We start from the raw sequence: 23470 nt of genomic DNA, 5'->3' as shown, positions 1-23470 counted from the left end.
GTTATTTCAGATCATCGAGATCCTTCGGGTCAGAGAACTAAGTAGGATTCAGGCAAGCCTGGGGGTCTGAAAGCCAAAGAGAATTTGGCCAACCTTGATTTGTCCAACCTAGCCTCTCATTGAAGGAACTCATAGTCTAGAAACATAGATACATGAGTACACAAAGATGATATAGGGTGGGAGAAGCTGTTTGCTGCCCTTGTCTGCTGTGATGGTCATTGACTGTTGTTTTAAGTGTAGAGAAATACTAACATTCTCTTTCTTGGGAGAACTGACTTTGGCTGCCTAAGGCCACTCACCTCCAGTAGAAGAGACAATACCAAACAGACAATGACATACAAAGACCATCTTCTCTCCAGGAAGACAGCCCTGGGCTGTAGGTTAGGTCTAACGTCTTATTCCTGTGGATCATGCCAATGTTAGACAGTACCTAAAACCAGGCCTGTCCTTTCCTTTCCTTGTCCTATTTTAGCTCCAACCCTTACAGGATTTCACTGAAATATTCTCTTTCTGTAAATCACATGCCAGATGATACAGCACCATCTCAAGCTATGCTTCTGGAGAATACTATCTAATCCCCCATATTACAGGTGCTTTTACTGCTGTGAATACACAGGAAGGAGCTATCAGATGCAATCTAGAGATCAAGGACCTGGGAAATCTCTTTGGGCAAGAGGTATTTTGAATTGAATCTTCTTTCTAGGTACGGAATATTTCAAATGTATAGTCAAATATGGTGGAGGATAACACAATTGGATTTAACTAATGTCAATATTTTTTCATAAGTACTTCCAAATTCACACAGAATTAAAGATCATCAAGATAGTAGCAAACTTTGTGGGTGTTTTCAATCCTAAACTCTTTCTTATATCTTTAGAAGCAGCTTTCATCCCGGTAGGATGTTAGAAATTCATAATCATATTTCTACATTCATACAAATCCACAAATAACACCTACCCTGCAAGTATTTAAATGGTACTTATGTTAATATTATACATGAATATTTTCAACTCTCTTTTAATTGGAATGCTATGTTTTTGTGGTCTACCCACGGTAATGCATTCAAATATAGACATTCATTTCCATTGCTAAGTAGCACTCCATTGTTTTGACTTATCTTGTTTTCGTTTTGCATTCTTTACTGCCTTCTACTAGATTTAAAGTACTTTTTCCTTCTTTAAAAGTTGGATATTATACATTGCACTTAAGTTAATTAGAGAATACTCTTCCATTTTAACATGTGTGCTACATTTAATACGACTTTAAATTCAACATTTCTGTTTTCTCTGTGTGGTACATAGGACCTCCTAACTGTAAAATTCCTTTCCCTGTTTTTTATGTAACTGGCAAGTATTTTATTTTTGTATCTTTCTAACTCCTCCTTTAGTGTATGTGCATTTGGGTATGCATGTGTATATTCCACATTTATACTTATTTAGTACTAACTGTATTTAGTTTAATGCTATTTTCTCAACATTGCTTCTTATACCTCATGTTTCCTATGTATGCTCGTGCTCTTTTTTACTGCAGCTTATCCTTTGGAAGTCCTTTTGGAGAGACCAGTGAGTAACCAGCTGATATTTTTTTCCTATCTGAAAGTGCTTTACATTTTAATTGTGATGGATTATCCTAGGTATAGAACGTAAACTGACAAATGTCTAGCTAATAATGATCACTTTGTGGTTGATCTTTCTGGTTATTTTTTCTGCAGTTCTAAAGAATATTTCTCTGATATGCTATCATAGTGCTATAAGGTTTCTTGGTATTGGCTTGTTTTTATTTTCTTACCCAAGATTCAAAAAGTTATTTGCATATATTTTTAAATGGAAAAAATATCATCAACCTGATTCTTTTTTAATATCACTCGGTTCCATATTTTACTTTCCTTCTATTAAATATATGCTGTATATTCTTTCTACTTTGTACACATATATAGCATTTTATCTTTCACCTCCTACTCAACTATATTCTACTTCACTACTTATTTTTAGTCTCCTGTGTTGTTCATTAATGATTTTTTAATGTCTAGAGCTAAATTCACTTCTAGAATTTCTATTTACTATTTATGCTATTAATTATTTTCTATTTATGCTTTTAAAATTCTTTTTATATATTCCTTTGTTTTTACCCTCATTAATCTCTTTGCAATTTTAAACACTTTTAAAATCTCTTTTAGAAGGTACAGTTATCCAATTCACACAGCAGGAATCTCCTACACCTAGACGCAATAGTGATTCTTCTGCTTTTAACAGGGAAAGAACACAAACAAATAACACAGGAATGGGAGTTTTGGTAGGCTTTTTACCCATTTTCAAATTAAAATAAAATTGGCATAATACCAAATTCACCATTTTAGAACACAAGAGTCAGTGGCTTTTAGCATATGCACGATGATGCACAGTTATCACCACAATCTAGTTTCGGAACATTTTCATCACCCAAAAGCAATGTCTGTTAATTCCCTCCTTCATCCAGCCCTCAACAATCATTCACATTTATCTCTGTGGATTTCCCTCCTCCTTCATGTTTCATATGAATAGAATCTTAACACACAGTCTCTTTTGGTTTATTGGTACAGTTGTTTGGTACATAATGTCTACACTCCTTGTGTGGAGTTGCTGCACATACATAACACATTCAAATTTCTCTTCTATTCTCCTACCCTTTCTACACTGTTGGAGGGAACGTGAACTAGTACAACCACTACCAAAATCAGTGTGGAGATTCTTCCAAAAACAGAAAATGAAGATTTCATTTGACTCGGCTATTCTCTTCTTAGGTGACTTTCCGAAAGAGTTAAGGCATCATATTACAGTGATATATGCATACCCATGTATATAGCAGCACAACTCACAATAGCTAAATCTTAGAAGTTTCCTAAGTGTCCATCAAAAGATAAATGGATAAAGAAAATGTGGTATTTACGCACAATGGAGCACTATTCTGCCCTAAAGAAAGATAAACTTGAGTCATTTGTAGGGAAATGGAGGCGCCTTGAAATTATTATTATTATTTGGTACTGGGGAATCAACCTCAGGACCTTGTGCTTGTGAGGCAGGTGGTGGCACCACTGAGCTAAATCCTCACCCAAGATCATAATTTTAAATGAAATAAATCAGGCAAACAAGCTTACGTATCACATGGTTTCTGTTATATGAGAAGCCCAGAGTATAAATGGAGAATGAAGTAAAAGATAAATAGGAGGCAGGGAATTAGGTATTCAATGTCAAAGGGGAGGGGAATCAAGAGATGGAAACAGTAAAGAGGGAGGGAAGCCAAGGGGATAATATATGGTCTTTGATGACTGATCTAATCCCACTCACTATGTTTTCAGAATTCATCCATATTGGGGCATGGTCATTACTCTGTTGCTTGTAATGGCTAAAAATTACTGCATTGTATGAACAGAGCACATTGCATTTATCTATTCATCAGCTGATGGGCATTTGGTTTGTTTCCACTTTTTATATCTTTTAGCAAAAATGCTGCCATGTAAATTTGTGTACAAGAGCGTGTTTAGCTTCAGTTCTCCTGGGTTCACAGAGTTTCAACCGAAAAAGATTTTGTTGTCTTCCCTTTACCCACCCATCACCCAAAATGATACCATTAATTCTAGGGAATGTTTCCTTTTTAAAAATTCTTTAAAATTTTATTTTATTTGAAACAATATTTTCTAAATGGAAGTACGAAGTCTTTCAGAAATTGGTGAGAAAGTGCCGGAGAGCATGAAAGACCAAAGAATGAAACAGGACTCAACTTTTTGAGTCAAATTTATTTGAAGATTGGAATGAGAAGATGAAAAATGATGTTTTTATAGCAAACACAGACAATATCCAGTAAAGAACTCATTGATTCTCAGCTATTCATGTTTTTAACACCTTGGAAATTGGAATGTGTTTTACAATCAATGCAACAACAGTTTAAAATTCATTGTTTATTTTATCATAAATAAAGTATTACAAATAAAATAATGATGTGTTGCAATAAATGTAGCTTAGGTTTAATGGACTGTAATACTAATGAAGTACAATCTTCATTTCACATAAAATTTTAAAATCAAAGTGGGAGAGTTTGGAGCTGCCCATGGCTGGTCTGCAGGGTTCTCTGACCGCCTCCTTGCCCTTTGCGGCAGTAGGGTTGTGGTGTATGGGCTGTGCTCAGTACCCAGGGAAGATATGTGTACTAAGCCCCACTCCAGGGGACTCATCTGCTCTCTCCCTGACTCTGTTTTGCCATCTCTGACACAGAGTCCCCTGAAGTACAATGTCCTTGCTCTCTTACCTGCAATGTCAGATAGTTCTCCCCATCTTCCCTCGGTGTAGCTCAGACTGATATTTTTAGGAATTTTATTTTGAAAAGCCAAGGCACACAGGAAAAAAAAAATTGATGCCAACAGTACACACATTTTCAGGTCTTCAGTTGTTACATCCTGTAAAAGTGACAAAGAATTCTGATGAGACCTCAAATTTAGCAGAAGTGGACTGATGACCTTAAGGAACCCATGGCCATTAGGCTCATGTTTTGAACTCATCCAGTATCCTCACCCAGAAATTGAGAGGTGAGATCTTTAGCTTTGAGGTTTTTGGATTTATCAAATGCTGTCTTCCTGCATTTTGGTCTTTCAAAGAAAGTTCTGGACAAGAAGAAGAAAAAGAGGGGAAAACATATCTTTTGTTCATAAAATTGTTTGGGAAACACTTGAATAAAGATCTCTTGCCAAAAGTAGAGAGAAAATAATAAACAAAAACACAAGCTCAACGTTTTAGCTCAGGGAAATTAGCTCTGCACTTTAAAGGGCTGTATTCACTTAGAGTGGCTGAGTTCAAGGGTGAATAGTATAAGTTGGCAGAGGCTCGCTGAAGGATAATCATTTTCACTACAACTCTTCAGATTACATTTTTGGTTGTTATTATTTGTTTTGTTATTCAGAGCAATCTCTTTGAGGAAGTAATTTCAAAACTCATGAACGAATTTTTCAAATCTAAGAAAAACAACAACATGAACTGAACATGAACACTCACTGTTCCACTGACACCAGGAGTACTTCTGAAATCAGGGGGAAAGATTCAAAGCAGTTAAACTTCCCACAAGAGACTTCTTAGGTTTTGGACTTCAACCTCCAATAAGGGCATGGGGGCTCCTCTTTGAGAACTCAAAATTTTTTTATATCTGGAAGCCATCCTCTCTGGGTGCCCTTTACCTGGAGAAGCATGTGTATCAGGAGGACAGGAGCAGGACTTCACTGTATCCATGCTTGGTAGCAAATAAAAGAAGATTAAGCACAGGCAGATGTATGTTCCAAAAGAAAATCTATTAAAATTTAAACGGAAACAAAACCATGTCTATGGAGAAGGTTGAAGGAAACGGGGTGATAAAATGTAGAGAAAAGAATACTCATGATGTGGGTGGTAGGGATAGAAAGGAAGTGGTCTGCAAGAACGTAGGATATATTATGTGAAAAGATTGGGATCCTTCTGCAGCATGAAAGAGACGGTTTTAGCTACATTGAAGTAGACAACCTTCAAGGTTTTAATAATAGTCCATTTGTCCTAAGCTATTATGCTTTCCTTTGGTAAGATTTGCACTTTAAAAAAGGAGGTGACCAGCCAGGCATGGTGGCGCACATGTGTAATCCCAGCACTCGGGAGGCTGAGGCAGGAGGATCACTGTGAGTTTGAGACCAGCCTGGGCTACACAGTGAGTTCCAAGTCAGTCTCAACTACATAGTGAGACCCTGTCTCACAAAACCAAAAAAGAAAAAAAAAGAGGTGACCTCTAGCACCTCTCAAAACTGAAGTTTTGATGTCCACCTCCCCACCAGGTCTATTACAAGGAAGCAGATTCTCATCCCTTTCCAGGAAAGGAAGAACACACAGGCTCTGACAGCTTTCAGGGCCTTCTGATTCAAGACACAAAGCAATCCAACAGGGTGAGATCTTCCAGAACAACAGTGAAAGGAAGTTAAGCTTGTCTCTCTAGCAATCATCTAGTCATACAAATTAGAGTTGCGGTCATTCCTTTCAGCAAGTTTACATCTCCCCACTGAATGCTTGGTGTCTCTGCCGGTTTCAGCCAGGGCACTGAAAACTCTGCACTGTTCCCCACACGCTACTTGGGGGAAAATGCCGGCTGAGGCACCAGCAGAGTGCAGACCAGCCAAGCCCTCTCCTGGTGCTACAACTCAGGTAAAACTGTTCTCTTTCAAGATAAATGGCCCTCTTGTCAGCAATTGCTTGGATGGAGTGTTCATTCAAACACCCTGGGCCACTTACCAGCTCAGAAAGCGAAAACTGTGCAGGTAATTTCTACCCAGCATCCAGTCTGTTGCTTGCCCACCCTCACACCACCTTCTGTTCTGTCCTCCCAAGATAGATGTGACATTATAAACACCACTTTATGATCTCTAACACAGCAGGTGCCATTAGAGACTTCCAACACCATATTAATAAGAGTCCTAATGAAGAACCAAAATGACCTACCTGTCACAGAAGTTATATCACCCTGTAGGAAAGTTAAAGCGGCAAGTCACCACACTTGTGGTCTACTTTTCTTTTGTCTCTACCTGATTCTGTCGGCCTGTCCCCATCCTCTCTGCCCCATGTACATTAATTCTTTTAGAACTTTCAGCAGGCTTGAGTTTGCTTGCAAACCCGCTCCTACTATTGCTGTGTGGTTGGTGGGATGGGCACTGAGCTGAGAAACAGAAGAGCTGAGTAGGAGTTCTAGCACCCCCCTCTCCAGCTCTCTGCCCAGCAGAAATCCATCATTTTAAGAATCTCCCCCAGGCCAAGATAAAAGGATGCTGTCCCAAGGGTGGCAGATGTAAGCTTTAAGCAGAATGACATTGCTCTTGTCATTCTGGCCACTTCAGATTCAGAAAAGGAAGGCAAGCATTCAGTCCTTAAATATTCCATAGGCCAATACAGGTGTTAGCAAACATTTTCTGAAAGGGGGCAAACAGCTAATCAGTTTGGACTTCATACAGCATAGATCTTCGATGCAGCTCTTCCATTCTGCTGCTGTCACTCAAGGGTAGTCATGGGCACCATTCAAACAAATGTCTGTGGCTGTGTTCCAATACGATTTTATTTATGAAAACAAGTCCTGGGCAACATTTGACCTCAGGATGACATGTACTGGCCCCTGATGTAGTGAGAGAGATGAACAAGTGACCCGGGTGTTGCCATGTTTAACAGAATAAAAGGAAGCGGCCGAGTTGCTGCGGGAAAGACTTTCTGGAGGAGGTGAGTTTGAGCTGTGACTTGAAGGATGACGAGCTGCTTAATCACCTGCCTACCTTTCTGTCTTCCTCCATCATCATCTCCCCCAGTAAATGGACTACCTGTGATTACACTATTAGATTTCCTGTTAACTACAGCTATACCATACCCACTGATGCAAGTCCAAGGTCAAGAGTAGTGCTTCTACAGAATGAAGGCTTGGTGCACACCTGTTGGATTCAAGGCTACACACACACACACACACACACACACACACATATATATATATACCTATATAGGTATATATATATACATATACATATATGCCTTTCATTTCTGCTTTGACCACTGCTAACTGTCTGTTTTTCTGTGAAATAGTATTCCAACTCCACTCTGCACTACAGCCAAGTAGAGATTTTGTAGCAGTGCGAGACAGTCTTTTGAGCTTGCTGGCTGCCCGTGCCTATCCTAGAGCCAGCTTGACATTGGCATAATGCTCTGCCCTTCACTAGTTGTGTGACCTTGGACAACTCATCTATTCAATGCCTCTGTTTTGTCTTCCTTTAAAAGGAATATAATGCTAGTGTTTAACTCCTGGGATATTGAGGGGATTAAATGAGTACTGTCTTTAAAACGGTTCTTTGCACAGAGCAACTGTTCATTACGCATAGGTGACTCTTCCCATGGCAAAGCTGGGCCTAGTCTCTTCATAATAATGTGCACCTCCATGGAGGAAAGGACAAAAAGAAGCTGCTGGGAGCTGCTGACAGGGATTTGAAAATTCTAACCGACTTCCTCACCCCAGCCTTATTTGTTTGTTGTTTTAATCTCTCTGCCCTGGGCTGCTGCACAAGCAGAGGAGTTGACTGGCAGCTTAACTGTGTAAAATCAATATAAGAAGCACTTGGAGATTAAAGCAATTTAAGCAGGGTGCTAGCTGGGGTTGGGAGCTAAAGCTACTCTTGAAGGCAACAGACGAAGGAGATGCAGAAAGTGGGTCAGAAATGAAACTACATGAACTGTGTGAGTGGAGGTGAGATTACAACAATAGAGCAGCATGACTTTTTCTTCAAAGATTGTTTCATATATACATATATAGCCAAAGCCCTAATCTCAAAATTGCTCCAGCCCAGTACTTACTGCTCCTCTAATTTAAACACCTTGTCTCTACCCTCTCCCTACTGCCCTGGCTCCCACCCGCACAGGCACTCACCTTCCCTTTCTGTAATCTCTACAGGAGCTTCCTTGCCAGGGAGAAGTGGGAACAGTATTACACCTCCGCTTTGCAGGAGCTACAGATAAATATGCCACAGGAAGTGAGCTACGGAGAGTAGGAGGGGCTCCCAGGGTGTCCTAGGGGACAGCCAAGCCTACAACCACAGCTGTCCCTATCAGAGGTTTGATTCAGTCTGGTCTGCCACAGTAGGAGACTTTACTGAGAGGAGGTGAATCTGTATTTAATCCATAATTAATTCAAACAATACTGAAGAGTTCCAGTGCCACCTTTGCTACCTGTCTCTGGCACCCGTTGGTCTTCCATTTTTTTGCATATTCTCTATTATTCCTCCTGTCCTACTCACTCTATGCTCAAGAAGTTTGACTTTATAGACTTTGTAGTGCTTAACTGCAACAACTTAATTGCAAATATTCCACCCTGGCCTTCAAAAATTCCTGCCATATTTGTACCCTAAACCAGTCCCCTCACAGAGTTAATGCCATCCCCAAACAGTGGATTATGTGTATAGTTTACACCAATGTTTCTCTACTTTCAATTCTGGATAAGTTACACAAATTCTTCCTAAAGTATTGATGACTTCCTTATGCTCAGGAAACCAGGAAGAAGCAGACATCTATGGTCTGGACTCCACCAAAGATTTTGAAGCCTTGGATCTATGTCAAAGATCAGTCATTAAAGAAAGCATCCAACCACATGTGTGGAATTTTAATCAGGGTATGGTTAGTACTATGAGATTCACTCTTACATACTTTGAGGTCTTATTGAGTCACCTACCACACACACACACACACACACACACACACACACACACACACACACACACACTTAAATAAAATAGTTCCCTACAGAATAATACCAGCTAACATATGTCATGTCATGAAAGAAGGAATAATAGAAATAGAAAACCAACATTTTTTAACCAACAAAGAAATTTTTTTCTTCAACAAATGATCCACAACAGAAATTTTACCTGTTGGGTCAAAGTTTCTTTGGTACTTAAGATCCCAGTGATATAACTGATAATGTTAAATAGGAAGAAAAGGGCTAAAGGTGTAGGGAAAGTGGGAAGGGTAGGGGAAAGGTAATAAGGGAAAAGAAAATATAAACATGAGAAAATCAAAACATGAAAATAAAGTATTTGTAAAAAGGGAAGGGAAGAGGGGGTGAAGGGAGGGCAGGGGTAAGGGGAAAAAATAAGAACCAAGACCTGTTATGTAAAGGACAAGATCCCAATGACGAATGCAACTATACTGTATATCTAAAATGTATCAATAAACTCGATGAGAAAAATATAAAAATTAAAAATAAAAAAGAAGGATATTACAGGATTACAAACTATCAACTTCTCTGTCACCTCCTGAGAACCAGAAAAAAGAGGTCCTCACATCACTGGCTATTACTTCAACCAACTTACCAAATGTAGCAACACAAATAGGTTAAGTGAACTTTGTGGGCTTCTTTGTGTGATTCAGTGTTAATTACACAATATCTTGCCTACAACATATAGCACTAGTCTTGTTGTGAGGAAACACAAAAGCTCAAAATTTAGGGACATTCTTAAAACTAGCCTAAATTTCTAAAAATTGTCAATGTTACAACACAATAAATGGGGTAGAGATATATACAGAAATCAATACATAGAACAAGGTTTTGTGTTATACAGACGTATTAAGATTGAAATGTCATAACATCTGAAATGGTTCAGATAAAAGCCTCTGTAGGTGTGTGTGTGCGTGTGTGTGTGCGTGTGTGTGTGTGCGTTTATACACATACATGGTAGATAATGCAAATTCTGCAAAATCCTAGAAACTGTGTATCTAGACAAAGGTTATTTACCCTAATTTTCTTTCAAAATTTCTGAGAGGTAAAAAATACTCAGACAAATTTTAGAGAGATAGAAGAAATATTCACACCTTTATAATGTAACTCTTTCTTAGAGGACATCCTAAATCACGGAACAAAACCTCTTGCGACTCCCTTTGTTTTCCTTTCCCCTACCCATTACCAAAGATCTTGACTTTGTCCTTCCGTTTCTCTCCCTTCTCTACGTGTGTACTTGCTTAACATAGGGAGCTTGCTTAACATGCAAGAGCTGTAAGGCTCAACAAGAATAAGGGGAAAAAGAGGAGAAAGGATGTGGGCTGAGGTTGGAGCAGAGTGTGCACAGGGACTGTGGAAAAGAAAAGCCTGGCTAAGGTGATCTGTTGGAGAGCCTTTGGAAGGAGTCCAAACATCCTCCCTGAGGAACGCTGGCCTTTTCCCACTATGAAGACTTCACTCCCCTCACTAGCACATCAGCCTCTACTGTTCTAACGGCAGAACAGATGCTGTTCCTCAAAACCCAGGACCTGAGCAGGGGGCTGTGGGTGAAGCCGCCTCATAATTGAACATTCAGCTCTCATCGTAGATGCATTGTACCTCTTCACACTCCTCTTTCAAGTTCTGTCTTCCAGAAACTGCTTTGTGCCCTCTTAGACTACAGTAAGCAGACATTGCCTTCTCCCCCACCACACACACTGCCCAGCCCAGTGACTGCACCAGGGATCTTTGCTCTGTTTATTTGCCTTTTGAAAATTCCCTCTTAGTGTTGCGCTTTACAGAACAAACAAGGTCTCTCAACTATCCTGCTGCTGTTGTTGTTGCTATTGTCTTGCCCTTTAATTAAATCTGACAGCCGCACAGGCATGTTTGAGCTGGATGCAAACCAAGGCCAAGTGGAATCAGCACAGGATGTCCTACCTTTTGAAAGCTGGAGTCTCAGTACAAAGCCTAGTGCAGAACAAAAAGAAATCATCAGCCAAACTCATCTTTAAATGTGAATGGGGTAGCTGGGTGTGGTGGCACAAGCCTGTAACCCCAGCTCTTGGGAGGCGGAGACAGGAGGAATTCAAGAGCAGCCTGGGCTACATAGTGAATTCCTGGTCAGTCTCAACTACATAGTGAGAACTTGTCTCAAAAAAAAAAAAAATGTGAATGGTGCTTGTGATTAGTGAGGTAGGCATTTGGTAAAATGTTTTTGTCATATCCATAGCTATGGCTTTATGATCTTTGTCTACCAGCTGAACTCACTGTCTTAATTGTCAACTTTGAGGATAGAAAATGATTCACTTAGAAGAATGACAGTCAAGCCATCTAAGATATCTCTTAGTGGCTCTTTCAGTGAGCAATTTCTGAGATCCTATGAAATGTGTAGCAGTGTGTTTGACTTATACTGGTTTAGGGAGAGATATTTATCAAATCACATCACAAATGTATGGCTATCTATGGAGATAAGTATAGGACAGATGATCTGGTCAGGATAGAGACAGAAGGTACTGGTGAGGAAATGACATTGAGCTCAGATATTCAAGGTAACAGGTTAGCTTGGTGAGATGTGTGTGTACAATACACAGTGTTGTGTGTGTACCACTTGTGTGCTGTGTGTGCTCAGGTGTGTGCCAGATGTGTGGTTAGAAAGTGAAGAGTGTTGTAGATAAGAGAACAATGTAACACAGACACAAAGGAGGAAGCATGGCAGATGTGTGCTGCCTTAATGGATTCACTCTGATAAAGGGAAACATCATGAAAAGAGATAGCAGTAATGTAGGCTACTGAGTGATGGTAGCATGAATGTCTTTAAGAATATCTAGAAAGACCCTATTTCTCCAGAAATGTCTCCATTAGCCACTGTTAGCTGGATCTCAAGTTGTGCTCCTAGACAGTATGATTCTCCTTTTTACAAAATAAAATTAATTTCTTTCAGCCAGTATGTATTGGGTGCCTACAATGAGCCAAGCAGTATTCTAGTAGTACACTTCATAACAATGATTTTGACAGTAATATCACCTCTTGTTGTGGAGCTTGTTTTTGTACAGGAATGCTATTGATTTCTTAGTGTGGGCTTTGTACCCTGCTATACCTCAGGACCATGCTCTTTTACAAAATAAAATTAATTTCTTTCAGCCAGTATGTATTGGGTGCCTACAATGAGCCAAGCAGTATTCTAGTAGTACACTTCATAACAATGATTTTGACAGTAATATCACCTCTTGTTGTGGAGCTTGTTTTTGTACAGGAATGCTATTGATTTCTTAGTGTGGGCTTTGTACCCTGCTATACCTCAGGACCATGCTCTTAAGTGAAATAAATTGGGCATGAAAGTTTAAATTTCACATTGTTTCTCTTGTGTGAGAAACCCAATGGGTAAAAAATGACCATAATGGAGGATAGATATTGGGAAGGAGGAAGAATAAGTTCAAATGGGAAAGAGAACAAGGCTGGGGGAAGGGGAAGAGAAGAAAGGTAAAAAGAAAAAAAAGGCTAGAAGAAAAAATGGAAACAATGCTTTTGTAGATGGGGAGGGGAAAAGGGTTGAAGGGAGGGAAGGAAATAAGAAAAAAAAGAATCAAAATATATCATATACAGATACAAATTCCCTAAAATGAATGTGATCAATATGTATGACAAATATGTACTAATAAAAATTAAAAGTTAAAACTTAAAAAAAATTAAAATGCCCCCCCCAAAATAATTATCATTTTTCCACTTTGTCAACATATCTGCTGGTAGTAGCATCCGGTTATGACTTTCCTTTCTCATGTGTGGCTTTGTAAGTTAGACTTTCTCTCCTCTCTAGCAGAAATGTGATAGAGTATGTTGAGTTTCATCTATTCGCTAATAGGAAAATGACAACATAGCAACCATGAAATATATCCTGCCATTAGGTAAGAAAAAAAAGATAACAGAATATCTCAATATTTACCCTTTACTGTACTTTATATAAATTATTTCTGGAGAACTGAATTTCACACACCTTGTGGTCTGCGTTCTTCAGGTGAAGGTGTACCAAGCGCAGTCTTCACACTGCTGAAGGAATGCTTGGAACTACGAAAATGACTTTCAGGGAAGACCGTTGTGAGAACATATGACACATTTTACCGCTTAATTTTTCTTATTAATTGGAAGAAAAAGGTGAAAGAAATGTTCTTCAGATTTTAAGGACGCAGAAACCTTAGTATTTGGCCAGAATCCGTAGTTAATTAAAGAAGGAAGCTGGTGTTTCCTGTAGCATAGGACCACTAAAAGAAAAACAATAGATGCGACAATGGCAAAGCTGGCAGGTCTGAATAGGGAGACTGCTTTTACCTCAGTAGCTTAGGGACCCTCATTCACAGGTTTTCAACTGTGTGTGTGTGTGTGTGTGTGTGTGTGTGTGTGTGTGTAATATACTATATGCATATACTTTAGTAGATATATATGTAATACACCTTATATATAGTATAGGGTTCATGTGTTTCCTACCTCATGAAAGAGAACATACAGATGAAGCTAGTCAATTCACCTTAGAATACTGTCTTCATAAATAACACTCCAAGACACTTTTAGCCCTCAGAATTTTGACCCAAGCATGATACATCCTTTTACCCTCAGACAAATGTTGATATGAATACTTAGTGACCCAGGCTTGAAGGCAGTTGCCTCCTAAGAGCATGGAAAAATCATGTAGTACATTATTTGCATGGACACACATAGTTTCTCAGACCAATCTGGGAAGCCCCTCTTCTCTTCCCACCATTGGGGTAATAGGCATCGATAGCACCCACATTTCCTGGAGGAAAACCAGGTAGTTTCACAGGCAGCACAATCTAGACATCCCTATGATTCTAAATTTAATTTAGAAAATGGAAACTACAGTCCAGCAATGCACACTCACGAAGTGTGGTTGCTTGGAGTGGTTACAAATTTAACAGCCTTGCCTGGGAGAACAAAAGTAATACGACACTTGTGGGGGTCATGTCTAGACAATGTTGCTTTGTACACCCAATGGAGATGTTATAAATAAAATCATACCCAAGACAATAAAGCACAATTTTTATCTGGCTCCCTCTTATTAACTCTGTGACTATTACCAATTTTTCTTTCTGTATGAACCTACAAATTGTGTCATATGACTCATTTTGAAACACTGCTTTCTATTTTTTAAGCCTATAAAATAGTTTTATTATCCCTGTGGTTATTTTGCCCAATTCACAACTTCAGTACTTTGGTCACTGGTGTCTGGAGAGTGCAGTCCATTACACAGCAGCTAAATGCTGCCCATATTGAGCATTGTGAAGCAAGGTTACAAATTCCCATATCAATCTTCTCCCACCAACCATGACCTCTGGAGCAGAGTTGCTTTTCTTCTTTTCCCTCAGGAATTCCGCATGTCTACATGGTGTCTTATTTCAGTTTAGCACAGTTCTCTGTGACATGGCATTTTTAATGCCTGGATGGCTTCAGAGCAATTTGAGTATGTTTTATCTACCCCAAAGTCATGTAGGTCTGTGGAGAGATTTAAGTGCTCCATTCTTCTGCCTCATATCCTTCTCTATTCTACTCCCAAAAGGGATCAGAAGGTTGTGCCCTTCTCTGTGTGTGATTCCAATTATTTTAGGTAGGCTCATTACCCTAGACAGAGGAGTATAAAGAGATTTCTTGAAGGCCTCCACTGCTCAGAGTACCAGTGAATACTTGCTGAATATTCTTTCATGTTAATAGAGATATTGACTTTAAATGTATATATCACTAGCTGTCCTCTGGGATACTCTTTAAAAGTTGTTTTCACACATCCATCAGCTAATGGATTGTTCTGTGATTTCAACACAGTAATTATCATTCATACGTTAACAACACACTGATTACTCTGTCCATTTAATAAAACAGACAATGTGTCTTTGAGGCTGAAGTTCCTAGGCTTTACCCATTATCCAGTTCTACTCTGCTTCCAGGTACAAATTAGTATTACATCTCCTCACGCCCTGATATATAGCTAGAACCACGAATCTAGTTCTAACCAGTGTGATGTGAGAGAAAGTGATGGATATTATTTTGGAGACAAAATGGACTTATGAGACCCTTCTATGTGCTCTTTACTTGCTGTTTAGACCATGGAGACACATTTCTAGATGGTGCATCCTGTACCGCTGAGTCACCATATGGAAGATAGTTGTTTTGGAGAGTCAGTAGGAATTTGTATGCATACCCGAGTTTTGCGAAACCATTGAGATTTTGATAGTTTGTCATTGCAGCATGATATATTCCTTATTAATCAATAAAGATCTCTATCACCATTGGGCTTAATATCATATGGCTCCATGTCCATTTCCCAGGGGCCATGGGAAGATTTAGAGTTCTCTGCTCTACATACTACTCCATCTGTCTGTCACAGCGAAATGAGGTCGTGCCAGACCTATAGGAAATTGTACAGCTTCTCATAGTGCAACTTGTACACATCCATGCAAGGGATGGGGGAAAATCATATAATGTGAACAGATTTCACCCTAAACCGTACTAATCATCAACTTCATTGGAACCGGCATCACCAGTGGTAGTGTGATAAGGTTGCGTGAACTCTTGTTCATTCACAACAAAATCTGACTCACTCTTGAGTTTATGGATGGCCAGCAAATTAGGGATCTGGGGAGTCCTCTTCATCACACTTGCTGTACGTCAAATTTAACAAGAAGTACTTGGTTCTGGGTTTGGAGGTTATTGAGGGCACATGCTCCTAATAGAAGGGAAGAGAAATACAGGAATCAGAGACAAATCAAGAGAGCATACTTAAATCCTCTACCCATGGTATATCACATCTCAGAACATAAATGAGTGAAAATAACCTGAATTGCCAAATTCAAAATGAATATGGTTAGCTCTGGGGTGGGGGTATATACTCTACCTGCTGCCCTTGGAGATACCACAGAGCCAGATCTATGCCAATAAATCATTGGCATAGATTTATACTAAAGAGAAGGAACAAAAATACACAAATAAAAGTACTTCTACCAATGAAGCTATACTGGAACAGGAAAAATGAAGGCACAGTAATTTAAAATAATTGTGAAATCTTACCCTCATTATAATCTTTTCCTGTGGTCCCATTCAGCTACATATTGAGTATTTCCTGCTCCTGAGATTTGAATATGGGTGTGTGTGTGTGTGTGTGTGTGTGTGTGTGTGTATAACCATTTATTCATTGCTTTTGTGTTGACCACCTGGCAAGTAACCCTTACCTCACCTCCTAATTTGACAAATGGCATTTGATTTCACTTTATAGTTAATTATTTTGGATTAATTATAAAATTACAGGAAACTCCAATTGAATCAGTTGATTATCATAAACATTCATCTTCAGAGCTGTATTTAAAAAATTTTTTTCCACTTACTGTTGCTATTGTTTTGATCAATATAACAATTGAGTATATATGTTATTTCAATTTCTCCTTCTTGCCATTGTGACTTCACAAAGACAAATTTAAATTTCCTGTCTTGGTTCCATCAGAAATATTCTTGGGAGCCTGTCCCAGTAGAAAACAATTCCAAGTCTTATATTCCATCACTTTTTATCTATATTGGTACACATATCATGAAAGTATGTGTCTGAACATTCTGTGAACTGGTAATTAACAGACAGACAACAGCCAGGTAGGGTGATACAAACCATAAGGTCAGCTATTTGGAAGGCTGAAGCAGGAGGTTCACAAGTCGGAGCCCTGCCTGGGTAACTTGGCAACTTGGCAAGACACTGTCTCAAAATGAAAAATAAAAATCCTGAGGATGTAACTCAGTCCAAAGGCTCTAGGTTCAATTCCTAGTACCATAGAAATGTAAGAGAAGATAGACAGTGACAGAATGGTAAATATCCTCATAAACTTCCAATTACTGAGGTTTTGAACTAAAACATGATGTGTTCTGTCATGGTTTTACCATAGCTGCTATTTGGGAAGTAGGAGTTGAGGCTGAAGAACCAGCTGATAAGCAGAGTGTGAGCCTGTTCTTGGAGTGTATGTGCTGTGAAATGGTATCTCTGATCCTAACTCAAATTCCATTCCTGGACACCCCTATGTTGAGCTCTGTTCTAATTTCTAGGGATAGAGCAACAAACAAAACATAAAAATCCCAGCCTTTGTGAGATAGTTTTTTGATAAAATCTGAAACAAATCAGAATCAGGAAAGACATTTTTAATAAGCTCAGGGTAAGACTTGTGAATATTCAGTGGCTGATTTTAAAAGAAAAGCATCTCATAACTACATTGAAGAAAAGAATGAAGTTTCATTCCATTTAAAAAATTGTGATCAGTAATGATGACCCCGGGAGATTAAAATACTTAGAGCTTCCCGGATGGCTGCTGGTGGAGACACACAAATGATGATTCTACTGTTTTTTATCTTCCAAATTCTTTTGATTTTAGGAATGCACATTCCTAGACCACTCCAATGGAGATGTTCTTTCAATATTCTTTACATGGGTCCTACAGTCACTCTGATCACCACCAGAGGCTAGAAGATCCTATGACCAACCATGTCTCAGAAACATAGCAATAAGAGGAATGGAAACTTTGGTCCAGGCTCATTGCCTCATTTTCTCTACCACAACAATCTTGCAGTGTAGATATATTTGTATTTCTTTTTTCCAAAATCACACTATTAATAAGCCCCAGATCTAAAATTTGAATGCATAGATAGGCACTGACTACCCTGGGGGTGACCAGAGACCTCTGGACCCACCACGTCCTAGGAGAACCCTTGTTCTTTCCATCCATGCTTACTCATGACTTGCTTCTCAATTGGACAACCATTACCTAAGTGACTATACTTGTAACTTTACTGGATGTTCTTGGTTGTGGCCCATGTTGTATCCAGATGGGTTTTACCCTGTAAAACTCCTGTGCAAATTGGAATCTTTGGCTACCCACTTAGGACCCCTTCTGCCCCTCAGGAGCTTTCCTATCAATAAATATCATTCTACTTTAAAAAGAGAAATTTGAAAGCATAGACTGAAGTCTGTCTCTGAGACTCAGGCTCTTTCTGTCATATTACATTTCCTTCTTACTTGTTAATTAGTTTATTCAATCATTCAATCAATGCTTTCTTTACAAAGTATTTATTGACTATTAATCATAGGTATATGTGATATGGGAAAAAGGAATTAAAATTCTAGTAAAATTTACAAATCATTATATTTGATTCATGTCCATAAAATATGTTATGGGAACTCAGGGGTCAGCTGTAGCTGGGGAAAGCCTTCCTGGAACAAGTTGCATTTAGACTGTGAATAGTTAAGGCCAGAAGGCCAGCATTCTGATAAGAAGAACAGCGTGAAGAAAAGATGAGGGGTTAGGAAACAGAAATTATAGAGAATTTCAGGATGAAAAAGCAGAAGTTTCCAAGCTACACACTAATTTTGGAGCATTTCAAACTGTATTTAAGAGTAGCAGTTTTCATCTGTATATCTAGATTCCAGAATCCTTTTTAACAAAAAGAAGCTATAACAGCTCAAGGCCAGCTCTGCCCTGGACACAATCCACTGAAGCAAGCCACTGCTATTCCGTTCACTAATTCTCATGAGCTGATGTGCACAGTCGCGTTGTCTGCTCCACAATTGTGTGCATTTGAGCTCACTATTTTCTGAAGAGAAGACATAGAGCAAGTGGCAGCAGATAAAACTACAAAGATCAGCTGGGGTATTTGCAGTTGGTTTTCCCCAGGGGTCCGGCTGATGGAAACGCCAAGTGAAGCTACGGAGCCTGTCTGGCGTTGCCTGTTTAAATAAGCTTTTAGCACCTCCCTCGGTGGATAGAGGAAAGCAGGATGCAGTGACAGCCCCAGACAAGTTCATTCCTGTGTGCTAAATCCAATGGTATTTCCATAGACAGAGAGTAAGCACATAGGCAGAGAGGGGCTGTGGGGCTGTATATTTGGCTAAACAGTTTTTTCTTAAAAGGTGGAGCAGTTGGTAATTAGTGAAATCTAACTTGTTCTGTGACTTAAGCGTTAGCTTTATTTAGCCAGCCAGGAAGACAGTAATGGCTCAGTTAAAGGGGGAGAGCCATGAATTTCCAAGATTGGTTTGGCATTTTCTTAACCTGGAGATAAATACTAGCACATAGAGCAAAGAAAGAAGAAGGACAAGTGAATGAGAGAGGGAAAGAGGGAATTACCAAAAGAGAAAAGATCAACAAAAATTTATCGAGCACCTACTATGTGCCAGGAACCTCCCTGGTGGGCAGACAAATGATATATTTGGGCTCTTTTGTTGGCTGATTCTTTGCTGTTGGATTTTTTTTTTTTTTTTTTTTTTTTTTTTTTTTTTTTTTTTTTTTTTTTTTGTAGAAGAAAAGCACTATGGAAGTTATTTACCTGAATACCAAAATGTGAAGTCTTCGGGTCAGTTAAACTAAGAACAGATGGAAATTAGGTAACAAGAACCAGCCAGTTGTGCTCAGCTCAAATACATCTGAAGACCGATTCTTTATTCCAAGGCATAAGTAACAGAACACTGACTCTGCTCTGTGCAGTTGGGCTAACTGCAAGGACTTGAGGTTTGGAGAAGACAAATGGTTAAAATGACGTTCTGCCTTTACAAGCTGCAGCATCTACCAAATATCTTGGAGCCTCAGTTTCCTCTCCTGTGAAATGGGAATCACAGCTTTGTATTATTTTCAGAGTTTGAGGAAGGATTAAATGAGGCTACACTTTCTGACACACGGTAGGTATTTTATAATAAGACATAATCTCCCCTCTTTAGCTTTTTTTTTTTTTTTTTTTTTAAGATTTCTTAATAGCATAGTCCAAACTGTTAGCAGGTCTGACTGGTTTTATTCAATCTGAGGAAGAGTGGACAAGAAAATTTCAGGTCTCCCACCCTTTAAATGAAAGCTAATGAAAAATAGATGTTCTCTCATTTCCTTATTTAGCTGTCTGCAAATTATGTTTTCTGATGCATGCTGGTTCATCTGCTATTCCATGACTTCAGACACTGAACTTTGAGTCTTTGTCACATCAGTAGTGCCGAGTAATTCCATACAGAAGTCTGACATTTCCAGTTGAAAAAAAATAAATTGATTAAAATTCAACAGGCATGTAGCGTTCAGCATTTAAAGGTCGAGGAATCTAGGGAACGATCAACTGTAAGATAATTCAGCATTTAACACGGGTGGGGGCAAGCAGGATGTGTTTCCTTCCCTCACAGCCCCAGCATTTCACTGCTGGGAACATAATTGTGGCAAATTTAATTATAGCCTCAAGACAGATCATCCATCTTTGGGGAACCTTAGTGGTTGGGCATCCCAAGAGTAAGAAAAGATCGATTGAACTTCCCATGGATAGCATCTTTACCTCTGTTAGTCAAGAATCTCTTTCCTTGCCTGGGCTCTTTGGATCTGCTCTCTCTCTCTCTCTCTCTCTCTCTCTCTCTCTCCTTTTGAATGTCTCGAGACACTGAAAGCCACTTGGTTATTTGCTTAAAAAGAGAGGAAACAGAAGTCCTGTGCTTGAGCTCCATGCTGCGTGCCCCACATTACACAGGCGTGGCAGATGTCTGCCTGCTCATCTTTATCTAGCAAATAGGTAGCGTTGCACTGGCGTATGGTAAGCAAGTCAACAGAAAGTGTTTATTGATTAAATGAATTAAAAGACCAAGCTTCAAGTTCAGGTTCTTTTATACATGATTAGAGCTTGGGCAAGTTGTCCGCTCTGGGCCTCAGTTTCTTCCTTAGTAAGCTAGAAATAATGTGCGTTCCACAGTTACTATGCTGTTTTTAATTACATTTCTCTGCAAGACAGTAAGTTGATTTAATGAAAGAACTAGTATTTTACGTCAGTGCACATCCCAATCATGCCCAGCACAGTACCAGGAAAAGGGTGTGTATTAGACAGAAGTAAAATGGATTAGAATCTGTACCATATAGCAGCAACATGACATAGGATTCAGGAAAACAGAGCTCTAAATATTTGTCCTGTCACCATGTATGATATGACCTCCAGGGTTTAATTTGTTTATCTGTTACATGAGCAATTAATGTTTAGTAAAAAAAACTCTGGGGTCCCACTGAATTCTTATATGCTTTGATCCTTATTCCTGTTTTATTGGGATTGTAATCATTAGGGACTATTTATTGAAAATTAATGGTGATTTGAAATTTTAGCAAGTGAAAGAACTGTCTTGTGAAAAGACAAGGTGACTACGTGGGGCATGACTGCTCTCTGAGAATATCTGAGGAGGTTTTGTGACAGGGCTGTTGAACACTTCTCATTTCTACTAGGAGGAATGGGCTTGGGTTATTGCAGGCAAGGGTGCAATTAGACATGAGGAGAGATTTCTTGATTACTTCAGGGATAAAATGATGCCTACTTTCAGTATCCTCTACAGGTGAAAGCTGGAGTTCCCGATGAGTCAATGAATCAACAAATATTTGCTAAGCCTGTACGGTGCTCATTTATCACTTTGTGACATTTTACTGGAAGTATGGATCACAAGCCACCTGCATCAGAATCACCTGGAGTTCAGTTAAAAATGCAAATTCTTAGACTCATCCCTACAGAATCTTATGCTGAGGAGCTAATGTCTGGAGTCTGTGTTTTAATAAGCTGCCCAGGTGATATTTCTGCACAGCCTAAATTTAGACAAGCACTTTGCTTGAGTGCCATAGCTCCAGCAATATTTTCTCCAGACCTAATGCCTATTAAACTAATAATAATGACAGATACCATTATTTTACCTGTGTCACATACAATAGTCACCGCCACCTTGTGAAGCGGGTATTACCTCCCATTGAGATGCGAATAAATAGAGTTTGAGTGGCAAAGTGACACTATCAGAAAGTGGCAGGATCAGAGCTTGGCCTGGGGTTTCTGCACTCTCAGTCCATTATTCCATAGCTGCTTTCCTGACGTGCTGGCTCCTGAGAAGTGGATTCTGTGAGAATCATGTTTTGCAGCCATGACCTTGTTTGCATCTGGAGGATGATAAGAGGTTGAAGAAGGTCAAAAAGAGACCAGCTCATCCATATTCAGGTTGTTCTGTTAGTTTCGACTTCCAGAAAGGAGACTGAGCAAAAGATGGATCTCTAGTTCCCTGTGGAGACACTAAAGCGTAATTTCTCAGAATGCAGCTATTTTCCATTTTCTTTCAAGGAGGACATGGAATTTGGTACGGGATTTTACTGTGACCCCTACAGGTTACTCAAAGCAAAGAAAGCTGATGACCTTCATAGATTTTAGCACACAGAAAGGACTTCGGAGAGCCACCTTGAAATGCTCTCATTTGCTGTGATCCTTGTAATAGGAAACAAAACAAAACAAAACAAAACACTGTTTAGATGCTCAGCTTTTGGAGGTCAGACAAGGTCATGAAGAGCCAACCCCTCCCAGCTTTAGATAAGGGAGACCAACGGAGAGATTATTCACTAACTGAACTAGCAATTTAACAGTGAAATTATCTAATAACTATTTACATCTATTATCAATGATTACCTGACAGGTGTGTTGGAAGTAAAAGGCAAGTTTCAGACAAATAAGATACAAATACAGGTGATTTTGAGGGTGCTTACTTAGTCTTTCTTCAGGGCTTTTTTTCTTTTTTTTCCTTTTTGTATACTTGGTATGCACTCAGGTCTTTAGTGTGCATCCAACCTAATTTTCTGGAGTTATAACGCCACCTAGAATATTTTAGGAAAATCATTGAAGAGGTATGGAAATAACTGGAATGATTTCACTAATTTTTCAGGTTTATTCATTCAACTTGCATCTCTTGTAAGATTAAGGAGCCAGGGGCTGCAGAAATGATTACTTCTCATTTTGGGAGAATTCATAGTGCTAAGAAAATAACGCACAACAGAGGCAGCCCCCATTTGGATGTTTTTGCCATGAAATGTTCTGCTCAAGCAGTGTTTTGCTATATGACCTTCTACCTAAGGTTTCAAGAATGCACTGTTAACTCCACCCACCTGACTCAGGGAGCATGGTCACCTACAGATGGGCCCACCCTCTTACCCCATAGATCTCTACATAAGGCTGCTGCCATCTCTGCTCAGGGCTCAAACTTCAGAGTCTGAACTCCTCTGAGCCTTCCAGTGTAATAGAGGCACCTTTTGTCTCTCTGAACCCTGCTCAACTTGTTCACCTCTAGAGACTTTCAGATAGTCGTAACACTTGGCTCTAACACAGAGATGTAACTTTAGCTATCTCACTTTGCTGTAACAGTAGCATTGTGAGG

The 23470-nt window shown here is 39.3% G+C and overlaps 1 long non-coding RNA gene across 1 annotated transcript; it reads right to left on the bottom strand.

Annotated features, from left to right (window-relative positions):
* Positions 1-4352: 4352 nt before the first annotated feature.
* LOC104872998 lies at positions 4353-23390 on the bottom strand. Its single transcript, XR_783336.1, has 4 exons — positions 23248-23390; positions 21975-22211; positions 15861-15985; positions 4353-4429 (listed from the first exon to the last, which is right to left on the bottom strand). It is a non-coding gene; the product is annotated as an uncharacterized LOC104872998 (long non-coding RNA).
* Between the last annotated feature and the right edge of the window lie 80 nt (positions 23391-23470).

Source organism: Fukomys damarensis, unplaced genomic scaffold, assembly GCF_012274545.1.
Source record: "Fukomys damarensis isolate Sample0158 unplaced genomic scaffold, DMR_v1.0_HiC HiC_scaffold_36, whole genome shotgun sequence".
Taxonomy (NCBI): domain Eukaryota; kingdom Metazoa; phylum Chordata; class Mammalia; order Rodentia; family Bathyergidae; genus Fukomys; species Fukomys damarensis.
This window is presented reverse-complemented; position numbering and strand designations above follow the sequence as displayed.